Source organism: Stegostoma tigrinum, chromosome 25, assembly GCF_030684315.1.
Source record: "Stegostoma tigrinum isolate sSteTig4 chromosome 25, sSteTig4.hap1, whole genome shotgun sequence".
Classification (NCBI taxonomy): Eukaryota; Metazoa; Chordata; class Chondrichthyes; order Orectolobiformes; family Stegostomatidae; genus Stegostoma; species Stegostoma tigrinum.
In genome coordinates, this window is record NC_081378.1 from 12,331,488 (window position 1) to 12,344,016 (window position 12,529).

General features: G+C 44.3%; 1 long non-coding RNA gene across 1 annotated transcript in view; it reads right to left on the bottom strand.

Moving 5' to 3' along the window:
- LOC132210949 (uncharacterized) overlaps nt 1-12,529 on the bottom strand; it is a 153,762-nt gene that overhangs the window by 123,794 nt on the left and 17,439 nt on the right. The gene's annotated exons all lie outside the window — the stretch shown is intronic.

Consider the following 12,529-nt stretch of genomic DNA (forward strand, 5'->3'; position numbering starts at 1 on the left):
TATTTCATGCACACACCACCACCAATCTCATTTGCCCACAACAACTTCAACTTCCCAATTCTAATGAAGGGACAGGACCCTCATTAGCACTGGAGGTCACCCTATTAATAAAAACAGTGCTGAAGAACAAATCCATTGGGCAGGTCAAGTTTGAAGTAGCTTAGGGCAAACTTGCTTCAGAAAAACCAAAAATGACAGAAAGAGAAAACCCAGTACTAACTTGATTGCAGTTTAGGACAAGCCTATACTGCCCGACACTTCAAGAATTACAAGGGACACCCAGACCAGATATCATTCCAAGCCAAAAGCCCCCTTGACCATTACGTGCCAGACATCCATCTTCAGAGAAACAGGAACCATATCTGTGGGAACGTGTGCAAGACATATTGGTCAGGTTCCAAATGCACAGAGGAGCAGGACTGGAAATGAAGTGTCTGTCCTGAGCTTTATTCCCCAACTAGGCAGCTCCTTTGTCGATTGTTTGGAGCTCTCTTGCTCCCTTCAACAGGATCTCCGTTGCCCACAATTTACCTTAGGTTCCGAAGCCACGATGGAACAATCTTGTCACAGTCAGTGAGGGAAACATTTAGGAGAGGTCCTGTTGATCACAAGTTCAAAATCTTTTGTAGACAAGAATGACTCTGATCTTATGGTCTCCTTTTCAAGTCTATCATTTGCACCTAATTGGCATTTCAATTCACTCCTTTACCATCATTAGCTCTCCTTTGGCGCTGATGCTCCTCACCTGTTCCTCAATTCCCTCTGTCAACAGCACAAAAGACCAATTTTCCTGTTTGAAATCCAGTACAATGATTGCTCAGAATGCTGATTTCCCTCCACAGATGCTGCCAGACCTGCACTGCCTGTTTCTATTTCAGATTTCCAGCATCTACAGCAGGTTGCTTTTTCTCCCCTTCCAGAATCAACATCTGTTGGGACAAAGAGTGCATTCGAGAAACTTAGCAGGACTGGCGGCATCTGCGGAAAGACAATTAGTTGGGTCTGGCATGACTTCAACAGGATCTAATGCAACCTGGCTACCAAATAAAGCCCACATCAGGCGCCACCTTCCACTCAAATATAAACAAAAACTGATCTTCTTCAACAATTTTCCTTTTGGGAAAGGACTTGTTTTTACAAAAAAGTGCCATCGCAAGATATGAAGCTCATGCTGACAGTTCTACAATTTCTTTTCACTGCTTCGTGAAAACTTGATTTAAGTGGGTTTCATCATATAACACTGCAGTAACTGCCTGTGGGCCATGGGTACAATACCCTAGCACTGGCAGCATAGGTTTTCTTCCAAGTTTACACGAACCAAAACCAATGCAGGTTCTTTGTGGGTATCTGCTTGTGAATTGTTCACATGGCGACAGGACAACGTGACAAATTTATTCAAAATAAGGCACAGGACCCATGGTGCAATTAACACAAATCAGACGATGAAGTGCAAAACACCAAAAGCAAGTTCTGCTGCATTTTAAAACTAAAACAAGTCTCAGACTAAAGTAGTGTGTCCCTGGTTTAGGATTCCGCACCTTAGGATCAACATCATCGAAATAAAATAGGTGCAAACTTAAGAAGTACTACCAAGGCTCAGTGATATAGAGGAACTAGAGAAAGTGGGTTTATTCTCTGCTGAACACAGAGCAAGGAGATTTGGTACAGGTCTGACAAGTGATGAGGAAGACTAGGGCAGCAGGTTTACAGGAACATCAACCTGCAAATTCCCAGATTACTCACCATCCTGGCTTGGAAATATAATCACTGTATGGCTGGGTCACATTCCTGGGAATGCCTCCTCCCTCACGGTATAGAATCAGAGAATCTCTACACAGCGCAGAAGCAGGCCATTTGGCCCACTGAGACCACACTGACCATGTGAAGAACATGCCCCCCACCCTGCATTTCCTACAGCCAACCACCAAACTTGCACATACTTGGGATTTGGGAGGAGACCGGAGCAAACCCACGCAGACGATGCCCATGTCGAGTATGCACAGTCACACCAGGGTGGAATCAAACCTGGGTCACTGGCATTGAGGAGGCAGGAGTGCTAACCACTGTGCTACCCGGTGTACATACTGTAAATGGATCACCATGGTGCAAGAAGGCAGCTCAACACCGCTGTCGAGGCTAGTTAGGGATGGGCATTAAAATGCTGCTTTAGTTAGTGACACATAATCTGAACAAACAAGGACAAAGTTTTGTTGTACTATCACTAATGGAACATGCAAACGATGTACGTATGTTATTACCAAACCAGGACATACAGCAGCATTTAACTAGCAGGTTGCGCTGCTGCTAACTATACATCAACATCTGACGGCACCCCTGTTAACTGAGCTCTCCTGTCACAGACTTGGATTGTTTGGGTTCACATCTGCAAACAAAGACCATGTTGTTCTGGGTTTACCAATCCTCCATTTGAGATTGGTTTCATCCAGACTAAGCTGAAGCACAAGAGGTTCTAGTGGCATGGCAGGGTACCTAGCAGCAGATACAGAGTCAGAGTCAGTCAACATCATGTAATTCAGAGGCAGCATCTTACAATACGACTTGCGATCTGCAACTCACAGCCTCAACATACGTACACTATTTGTGTTGAGTGCTTTCTGATACAGCATCAGAGGCAGCTTTGCTTTTGTTCCATACTGATTCAGAAGCATTGGGTGTTGCTTCCTAGGTCAGTATTCCATGCCCATCCCTTGCTGCTCTCCCAGAAGGTGGCAAGGAGTCACCTTGACCTGCTGTATCCTTCATGCTGTAACTAGACTCACGATGGGGTTAAGGAGGGAGTCTCAGCAACATAAGCCAGCGACAACATGGGGGGCTGGATGAACACAGCAGGCCAAGCAGCATCTCAGGAGCACAAAAGCTGACGTTTCAGGCCTGGACCCATCAGAGAGGGGGATGGGGAGAGGATTCTGGAATAAATAGGAAGAGAGGGGGAGGCGGACTGAAGATGGATAGAGAAGATAGGTGGGAGAGGAGAGTATGGATGGGGAAGGAGGGTCAGTCCAGGGAGGACGGACACATCAAGGGGGTGGGATGAGGTTAGTAGTTAGCAAATGGAGGTGTGGCTTGAGGTGGAAGGAGGGGATAGTGAGATAACAAAAAAAAAGAACAAGTGTAGAGCTGGATGAACACAGTAGGCCAAGCAACTCATCCTGGCTCCTTGAAATGTCAGTCCTCCCCGGACTGACCTTTTCCCTCCCCACCCGTACTCTCCTCTCCACCTATCTTCTCCTCTATCCATCTTCGATCCGCATCCCCCTCTCTCCCTATTTATTTCAGGATCCTCTCCCCACCCCCCTTTTCTGATGAAGGGTCTAGGCCTGAAGCATGAGCTTTTGTGCGCCTCAGATGCTGCTTGGCCTGCTGTGTTGATCCAGCCCCACACTTTGTTATCTCGGATTCTCCTGCATCTGCAGTTCCTATTATCTCAGCAAGGTGGGGGGGGGGGGGGGTGAGAGCGAGAGCGAACAAGGGACTTCCATGGGAGCCACATGCAGCCCAAGCAGACTGAACACAATGAATTTCCAACCCTTCAAAAACATGTCAAACATCTAAGGTTTCTGCCAATCTCATCATCGTTAACAAGGCTAGCGTTGCAGTCTGGATTTACAAAAAAAAAATTCATACAACCTAAAAGTTTTTCAGCTGCTGTGCCTGCTAAGCACTTGGGCACGTCATCAGTAATGTAAGCACTGTCGTCTCGCTATCCCGATGGAATGAGCCTCTATTTCTACCTTCCAAACCCATCAGCAGTTACATGTGAAAAGGACATAGACAGCAGGTACGATCACCTGCAAGTTCCCCTCCAAGCCATTCACCATCCTGACTTGGGTCTGTAGACTGCTGTTCCTTCAGTGGCATGGAGTCAAATTCTTTCAACTTGCTCCAGAACAGCATCACAGGTGTACCTACACTCAGACTGCTCCAGTTCAAGGAAGCAGCTCACCACCATCAACAACTTCTCAAAAGGCAACTAGGGATGGACAACAAGTATTGGACCAGTGAAACCAGTGTCTCAGAAGTGACAACTCCAAACTAAAACTCCAACAATACTTAAACATGCTCCTCGCTCTTGGTACTGTATCTGTCGTATGACACTAACTTCATGGGTTCCAGCAATCACTCCATTCATACTCTTACTCTCCACCCTGAAGAGAGTTCGAGCTAACTTCTCCAAGGACATGAACATGTCTTTTGGAGCTGGTTGGTCTGGGACTGGTCATGGTTTGTCACAAGTACTCAGCAACGACAGCTTTCCTACTACCGCCAAGGAGCACCAGTAATTCAGAGACATCTTGTCCAGCCTTTCCCAGCCACATCACACACTAGTTCGAAAAAAAAAAACCAATGAGTTCCTGCTTGCAGATCAACAGATATCACAACACTGACATGAGCACAGGCTGTAATATTCCTACTGATCTGTCTGCAGCCAAAAACCTCCAAAAATTGCCAGCCAAGGCAGGCAGAGAAAGTGAAGCCGTTCTTCTACATATAAACTACGACATACACAGCAAGCCACCCCTTTAAGTGGGGCGTCTTCATATAGTGCACCTTTGCACTTCTCACTCAAGAGAGAGGATGATATTTGGTCCGTCAAGTCTGCTGAGCCATTCAATGACATCACGGCTGATCACCTACCTCAACATCATTTGTCCCTAGAAACCTCGATAACCAAGTGTGGAGCTGGAGAAAGACAGCAGGTGAAGCAGCATCTTAGGAGCACAGATGCTGACGTCTTGGGCTGAGACCTTTCTATTTGCTTGGTCTTGACTATGCTCAATGACTTAGCATTTACAAGGCCCTGCTAAAAAGGCTTCTTAAAAAGATTCACCACCCTCAATGACCTTTCTTTCCTAGAAAAGTGGAAGAAACCGGCTTTGTGGCTGGGAGCCTTGATTTTTTGAACTGCCCTGAACAGGTTTAAAGCAAACCCTGAACATTTGTTCCAGTTCAGTGTTGATTGGCATCGAGTATAAAGTATCTGCGACATTGAGCGCTCCATGGCAACAAAATGGAATGTTGCCATTCGTGACAACACCCGTCTCGAGGGAATGTGGGCGGGAAAACTGATTGGGTAAACAAGAAATCAGAAACAACATGGTCAAAAATTCCAATGAACAGCAAGTGCAAGATCACAGGTTGTTTCCAGAAGAGAGTTCAATTGGTTTTTATAAAATAAAAAAAGCATAAAGACAAGTACAGAATTCGAGAGCGTGGCTAGGTTTGGGAAGGTGGCTAAGTCAGGATAAGGAAGCCACGTTGATGCCAACAAAGACAGATGAAAAAGGGATGAGGTGCTCAATTTAAGGAGCCAGGCTAAACGCAAAAAAAAAGGTAGGACCAGGGACAAAACACAGTGTGGAGCTGAAGGAACACAGCAGGTCAGGCAGCAGAGGAGCAGGAAACTTGACGTCTTGGGTCAGAACCCTCCTTCAGAAATTTTCTTGTTCCCCTGATGTTGCCTGACCTGCTGTCTTCTCTAGTGCCACACGGTGTGGTCTCTGACTCCAGCATCTGCAGTGCTTATTATTCGGCAGGTAGGACCACAGGGGTGGGCACTGCAAGATTGCTACCAGTACCCTACTCTTGCGTAAAGAATCAGAGAATTCTCACAACATGGAAACAGGTGAACCGGCCCAGGATTCACGCCAACCCTCCAAAAGAGCATCCTGGCAGACCCACACCCCTCCCCTTCCCATGGCCAATCCAGTCTAACCAGCATATCTTTGGACTATGGGAGGAAACCCAAGCAGACATGGGGAGAACGTGCAAACCCCACACAGACACAGATGCCCGAGGCTGGAATTGAACCCAGGTCCTTGGTGCTGAGAGGCAACATTGTGAACCACTGAGCCACATGCTGCCCAATTCCCATACAATTACGGAGATCGAGCAAATTACCATAGGGCTGGAAAATGGCGCAGGGAAGAGTACTTCATCTTTGTAGGGGCAGGTAGGTCCCGAGCAAGGAAGGCCATTGATGCTTGCGCAGGAACAGAGCTAAAATCCAGGCAAGGAGATCAGTTTGACTGGTCAGGGGAAGGGTTAAACTAAAAGAAATTTGCAAGGGGTTTTCAGGAGGTGGGGTGAGGGAAAAGAAACTGGAAGAAATTTAACCCGAGTGATGAAACAAAAACCTCTCTATACACGAAGTAAACAAACCAACAAATAATAAATTTTAATAAAACCACAAACAGGGGAAGGAGCAGAAACAAAGCTGAGAATCAACCAGGGTCAAGTTACAGATAACAAAGGTGTGGAGCTGGATGAACACAGCAGGCCAAGCAGCAGAGGAGCAGGAAAGCTGACGTTTTGGGCCTAGGCCCTTCTTCAGAAAAATGGCAGGGCATGCAGCATTGCTAACCAGTGAATGGATGGCATTAACATAAATAGAAGAGAATGAGTGATTGACACTCAGAATTACCCATTGGTCATGTGTTGAGGTGGAGTTCAGAAACATTAAAAGGGTCAGCAAACTTTGGAGAAACAGATTACATGCCAAATAGCAGTGGTAATGCAGGGCACAGTTTAACAATGAGGAAATTAGTATTTGGAGGATGCAATAATCCAGGGGTGACCTCTAACTACATACAGTCTGGACAAACCTCAAGCAAACTGTTGTGGTGGAAGACGGATTGCTGGAGATAAGATTTCTGGAGCACAGAATATTTTACATCTCGTACCATTCGACGAGAAAGGGCTAATCAATCACCCTGAGGTCAAATACCCTTTCGGAAACAGTGACAATAAAATAATTGAGTTTTGCATTCTGTTTGGAAAATATCTAACTAAAATTGAATTTCTAATTAAATCTAAACCAAGGGCAGTTACGTAGCCAAGAGTAGGAAGTTGGCTGTGGGGTTTGGAAAAAACAGCTTGAAAAGATCGGATTTAAAATTGGTACTAGCTAGTATTTAAAAGATTTATAGAGTTTGACTTTCAAGGCATCCATACTGCAAGGCCAAAACCCACTCAACAGGAAAAGCGACAACAGCCACTACCTACAGAGGAAACTAAATAGGAATTTGGATCAAAGGAGGTGATTTATAAACTTTCCAAAACAAAGTTAAGCTTGAGGATTGGGAAAATTTTAAGAATTCAGCAAAGAAAGATATTCTAGAAAACTGCAGCTCATACAGAACTTGGTCGAGAGCGGAGGAGAGAATGGGACAAGCTGTTGACAGACCAAAAGTAGTGTAATCTTGGAACAATCTTCCTCCAATAGTGCTCGATTCTTAAAATCGATCAAGAAATCAGAGGTAAACACATTTTAATTCACAAAAGCTATCAAGGGAGAGAGAGACCCAAGGCAGGTATGTGGAGTTCGGCCAAAAGATGAACCATGCTGTCAGTGAAGGGTGGAAGAGGATCAAGGGGTAATGGCCTACTCCTGCGGTCGGGTCAAGAGAGAGGAGCATGGCAGGTGGATTATAACGTGGAGAAATGGGAGGTTGTCCACTTTGGGAGGAGGACTGAAGGTGAAGAGAATTTTGGGAACACAGTGAGAAACTGGAAAAAACTGATACCATTACAAACCCTGATATCATTGTTGAGACTAAAGTCCGCAAAGGCCAATGTGGGCATGCAGCAAGCAGTTCACGAAGCAAAGTTACATCACCCTCTGCATAAATATTTGACAACTTTCAAGTTAGACAAACAACCAGTACACTAAAAACTTTCAGTTTTAACTCCTTTCTGAAAATGGGTCACTGGGGCAAAAGTGTTGACCCTGCTTTCTCCCCAGATGCTGCCAGACCTGCCGCGTTTCTCCAGCAACTGTGATTTTTGTATCAGGTGCATGATACAGTTGAATCCACGTGGTGCACCGATTTTCTCACCTGACTTCCACTTGTACATATTTTGGAAATTTTTAGGCTTATTCCACATTCCCTCAAATGGTACACATTTGTAATTAGTAAAAACATATTGCTTTGAGTGACTGTGTTGCAAGTTGCCAAGATGGATTTCCCCACCCCTTGTTACACCTTGAATAAATTACTGACTGCAAGCAGCTTTTTGTAGGAGTTAAGTACTTTGGTCAAAATGCCCATCTGGGCCTATGTGGTCACTGTCAAAACCCAAAACCTCAAAATCTAACAACACAGGCAAGAAATTCTGAAAAGGCCAAGGTCCACGCTCTAAGATACAAGGTTAAAAAGAATTGAGTGGCATCCCTTTGCCCCAAAAAAAGTCGCAATTAGGCAATGAAAAGCTTGGTACTTAAAAAGCTGTTGATAAATCAGAGGAAGGACAGCTGAATGAGATAAGTGGCGGCCTTCAAAGAAGGAGTTGTGTAGGACCTGAGATTTCAGCAGGCCAATGAGGAAGTGGGTGGAGGGGGCAAAAGATGACAATGCAGGCAGTTGTGTTTTGAAGCTGCAATACACCTGTAACTGCTTGCTTTCACCTGCACTGCAAGTTTACTGCAGCAAGAGCCAAACAGCTAATAGCTTTGCTTCAGGTGCACTGCCACACACACAGCTTATTGCTAAGCAGTGGTTCACACCAATTCTTTTTCTGTAGTTATTGTAATGAAATAAACAAGCTGCACCTGACAGAATGAGTTCCCGAAGTGAACCTGATTAACAGCCCCAACCAAACAGCTGACTGATAGATTAAACAAAGCCGAGTGCGAGAGAGGCTGACACTCTGGTCACCAACGCTGAAACAATGGCTAAGTCAAGGACTATTCATCTATGAAAAAAAGGTGACTTGGTGATAAGTTACCAGCCTCTGTAAAGGGAGAAATTGACATAGCTCTATGAAGTCCAATTATTGCACAGGAGAGGTATCAAAGGATACCTTACAAAACTCTCCAGCCTCAAATACCAAAGCTGCATGTAAACAGTTTGAGAGTCTCACTTTTGGACAGTTCCAACATGTCTCTGTTTTTTTGACATAAAAGATTAGAAGCAGACAATGATAGTGAGGACAGAATAGTCACATTTTGCAAATGAGGCTCAGCTGCTTAAGCTGTTATGAGGTGTGGCTTTACAGCTGCATCACCAAATGAGGCTCCATATAAATCAACATATATCAGGCAGACCCCTTTTTAAGAATGAAGAGCCACTCCTGCCCACAGTCCTGTGACAAAGCAGCCATACCAATGCTGGGAGGATCCTTGGTGTGTGTTGTTTGGACAATGACCCGACCTGAAGTGCACATTTCCACAGGCACCTCAGTACAGCATGTCATCGAAAAAACATGTGACTAAGATGTTCATTTAGAGGGGGCAGTGGAAGTGGGAAGATTGTAAAAAAGATAGCTTGGTTTCTGGATAATGCTCTCAGAGCAGGTCACTGTTGCTACTGCTATAGGAACAAGGGAAACCAGATTACAAAGACTATCCTGCAGATGGATACAGAACTGGGTGTCCCCATCGAGGAATCTGGGAACACCTCATTCAGGACTGCCATTTCTTGTGCAGCAGAAAAAAGGGGTTCGTCAAGGATCCTGTGGTGGATGGGTGTTTCGGGGCCCCAGGAGATAAGGGCAGACAGTTACACCGAGATGATATTTAGATCAGAATACTTGTACCAAAAAAAAGGACTGCAGCCCATTCGACAAAGAAGAGGTAACATGACACTTTTAAAATTACTCAGAACACAGAATGATGCATCACATCATCTTATTAGGGGCAGAAGCAATCTGCAAGGAGGATTTCCTGCTCCTCAGAGCTTCAAGGTGCCATCAGGTATTTTTCCACAAAGCTGATGCCAAGTGCACCCAGCTCCTAACTACCAACACTTAAGAGCGCAAACTAACCAAACGTGGATGAAAAAAGGAGCCCTGAAGGCAAACAAAGTCGATTTAGCAACACGCCCAACAACAAGCGTTTGGAAACGTCAGTCTGCGGACAGAGAATAAACACTAACGTCACTTCAATCAAATCATGGTCTCTGATATTAAGGAAGGGCAAAGCAAATACCTCCACACCCCCAAAAACAAAGCAGAGAAGTACATCCAAATCAAAAGAAACTCCAAAACAGACAGAGGTCATTTGGGCACAGGGTCAGCTTAATGATCCTAATCCTGATCTACTCCCCTATCTTCAAGGCTACACCTCTTCAATAATAGAACAAGTTTGTTAACTGGGATTTTACAAGTGCCCTGTAGTCATCTGCCTTTGTTCTGTTCCCAGCAGCTGGTTTTCACTACCCTATGGCAATGGAACACATTCTCAAAACATGCTACAGAGAAAAGTCTGACACCAACCCTCTGTTTTTGGGAACAAACAGTGCATGAATGTTGGTGGAACTCTGCAGAACCTGCAGCATTTGTAGAAAGAGACACAGGTAAAATTTTGAAGCCATGACCTTGTTTTTCCAGAGGCAAATGAGAACCTCTGTTCTGAGGAGGAATTATATGGACCGGAAACATGAAATGGTTTCTCTCTCTCCAGAGATGCTGCCAAACCTGCACATTTCTCCAGCAATATGTGTTTTTCTTACAGATTGCAAGCATCTGCAATATTTTGCTTCAACTCTGAAGTTGGGACAAAAGGGGTTCAGTTGCTTGTAGAATAGGTGGGATGGAGTGTGTCACTAAATGCGAGATCAGAATCAGTATCCAACAATGGTAGGATAGCTTTCAGAAATTATATTGCATGAGGAAAAAAAGCTGTTTATACACGTTGAGAAACAAAACACACTGTTCCGAAGACCAACAGGCCTCTAGATATTTCAACCCGAGCATCAAGCACTAAGTCCCATTTCGTTACAAGGTGGTGGCCCTCCAACAGCACCCAACTAATTGGTCATTAGGTTTTAGGGCCTGCAAGAAAGTTTTGCAGTGGAGTTCAAAATTCCTGTGCTTCCCATAATATAATTCATGATTTTGGCCTTACTGTATGGGGCACAGATTAAAAAAAAAACAAACAAAGCTTGCTATTACTGAGAACTGCAAAGTGGTTTGTGTACTATTTCCAGACGCAATAAATATCAAGAGGGCCAGTATTTATTACCAGTTACTGTTGTGTCAGGATTACTACTCACCATTTATCTGGCCTGGATGTTTTCTAGGTCTTCTTGTCTATGGGCGTGTCACTATCCAAGGGGCAGAACAAAAACCCATATTTCATGAAGGGGTTCAAAATAGACACTGTGCATATGCATGAGAATTTCACAAGTGCTGAATTACTGGTAGCCATTTGAAGAAAATAGCAGACAGCCCAATATAAATCAATTCTTGAAAATGCACAAGTTATGAAGAACACAACCAGTCTTCTGACCTAGCTGGTTCCATCTGATCCAAAACTGGAAAAAAAGGTCCAGTTGGACTTGATGGCCAAGGGAGGGGTATTCACATCATGAACAAACACCTTCGAAATCAGGACAGTAATCCGAAGATGCCAATGGCAGGTGGCACAGATAGGAGACATGGCTGGTCAGTCATGCATTGGGTAGAGCTTTAAACATGACTGACCAGAGCACGCACATAAAAACGAGGTTGCCATACAAACTCAGTATGGAAGCAGGGCTGGGGGGGCCAGTTGTATTGGCTCAGAAGGCTGGATGGCGAGTAGACTTGCAGATTGGTGCAACAAGGATAGGATCAAATCCCTGTTCCGGTCATGTGTCATCAAGAGCCTGCTTCCTAATGCTCTCTGTGGAAATTGCAAGGCAGGAGGTGGAAGCTGTCCTCAGGTAGTTAACTGAAAACAAACATTTGAAAACATCTGGTCATCTTTTGTAGACCAGCCAAATTCTGCCTTGAAATAATTAATTCATGTTGAACATTTCAACAGTTTTGCTATTAATAAAACGCAACCTTCTAAAAATGGAGGGAATGAACTATTTCTGCATTAAAAAAGGTATGGTTTCAAACAACAGTCAAACATTACAAAATGCAGTTATTTCTGCATTTACTGTTTTCACTGAATTTGTTAGTGTCTAAAGCTTCTCTGCACCCAAGAATTGAACGATAATTAGAATTTAATAATCACCAAAACAAATACCAAAGCCTAAACAAAGGTTCGAGTTGTTTTGCCAAGAGCTGCTCCCATTAATTGGGAAACTTTTAGTGGATGGCTCAATCTAGCCCAAGTTCCGATTTAAAAGAACAGCAGGCGTAATCTCAAGCCCACCTAAATTCACTGACAACCCAAGGAACCACTGTCCATTTTAATATATTCAAGCATGTGAGCAATACATAACACACTGCCATTGCATCAACATCCTTTTGCTTCCTACTGTTCAGGCTCTCTCACAAAAAAGGTAGACTGCGAGGAAAGGCAAACAGTCAAGCTATTCCAGCTTAGCTCAGATGCCACCAGCACATGCATTAATGTGCACACAATGGAGATTATAGCACTAAACCAGTGATCCACATGTCTGGGCTCATCATCTGGCAGCTCAGGACCTTGACATTTCAATTAACTAAACTGGAATTTGAAACTGGCCTCATCCTTGATGCTCATGCAACTAAATTGTTTAGCTCCCAAAACCCATCTGGTTCACCACTGATAATGGGAAGTGCAGATGCTGCAGAATCCAAGATAACAAAGTGTGGA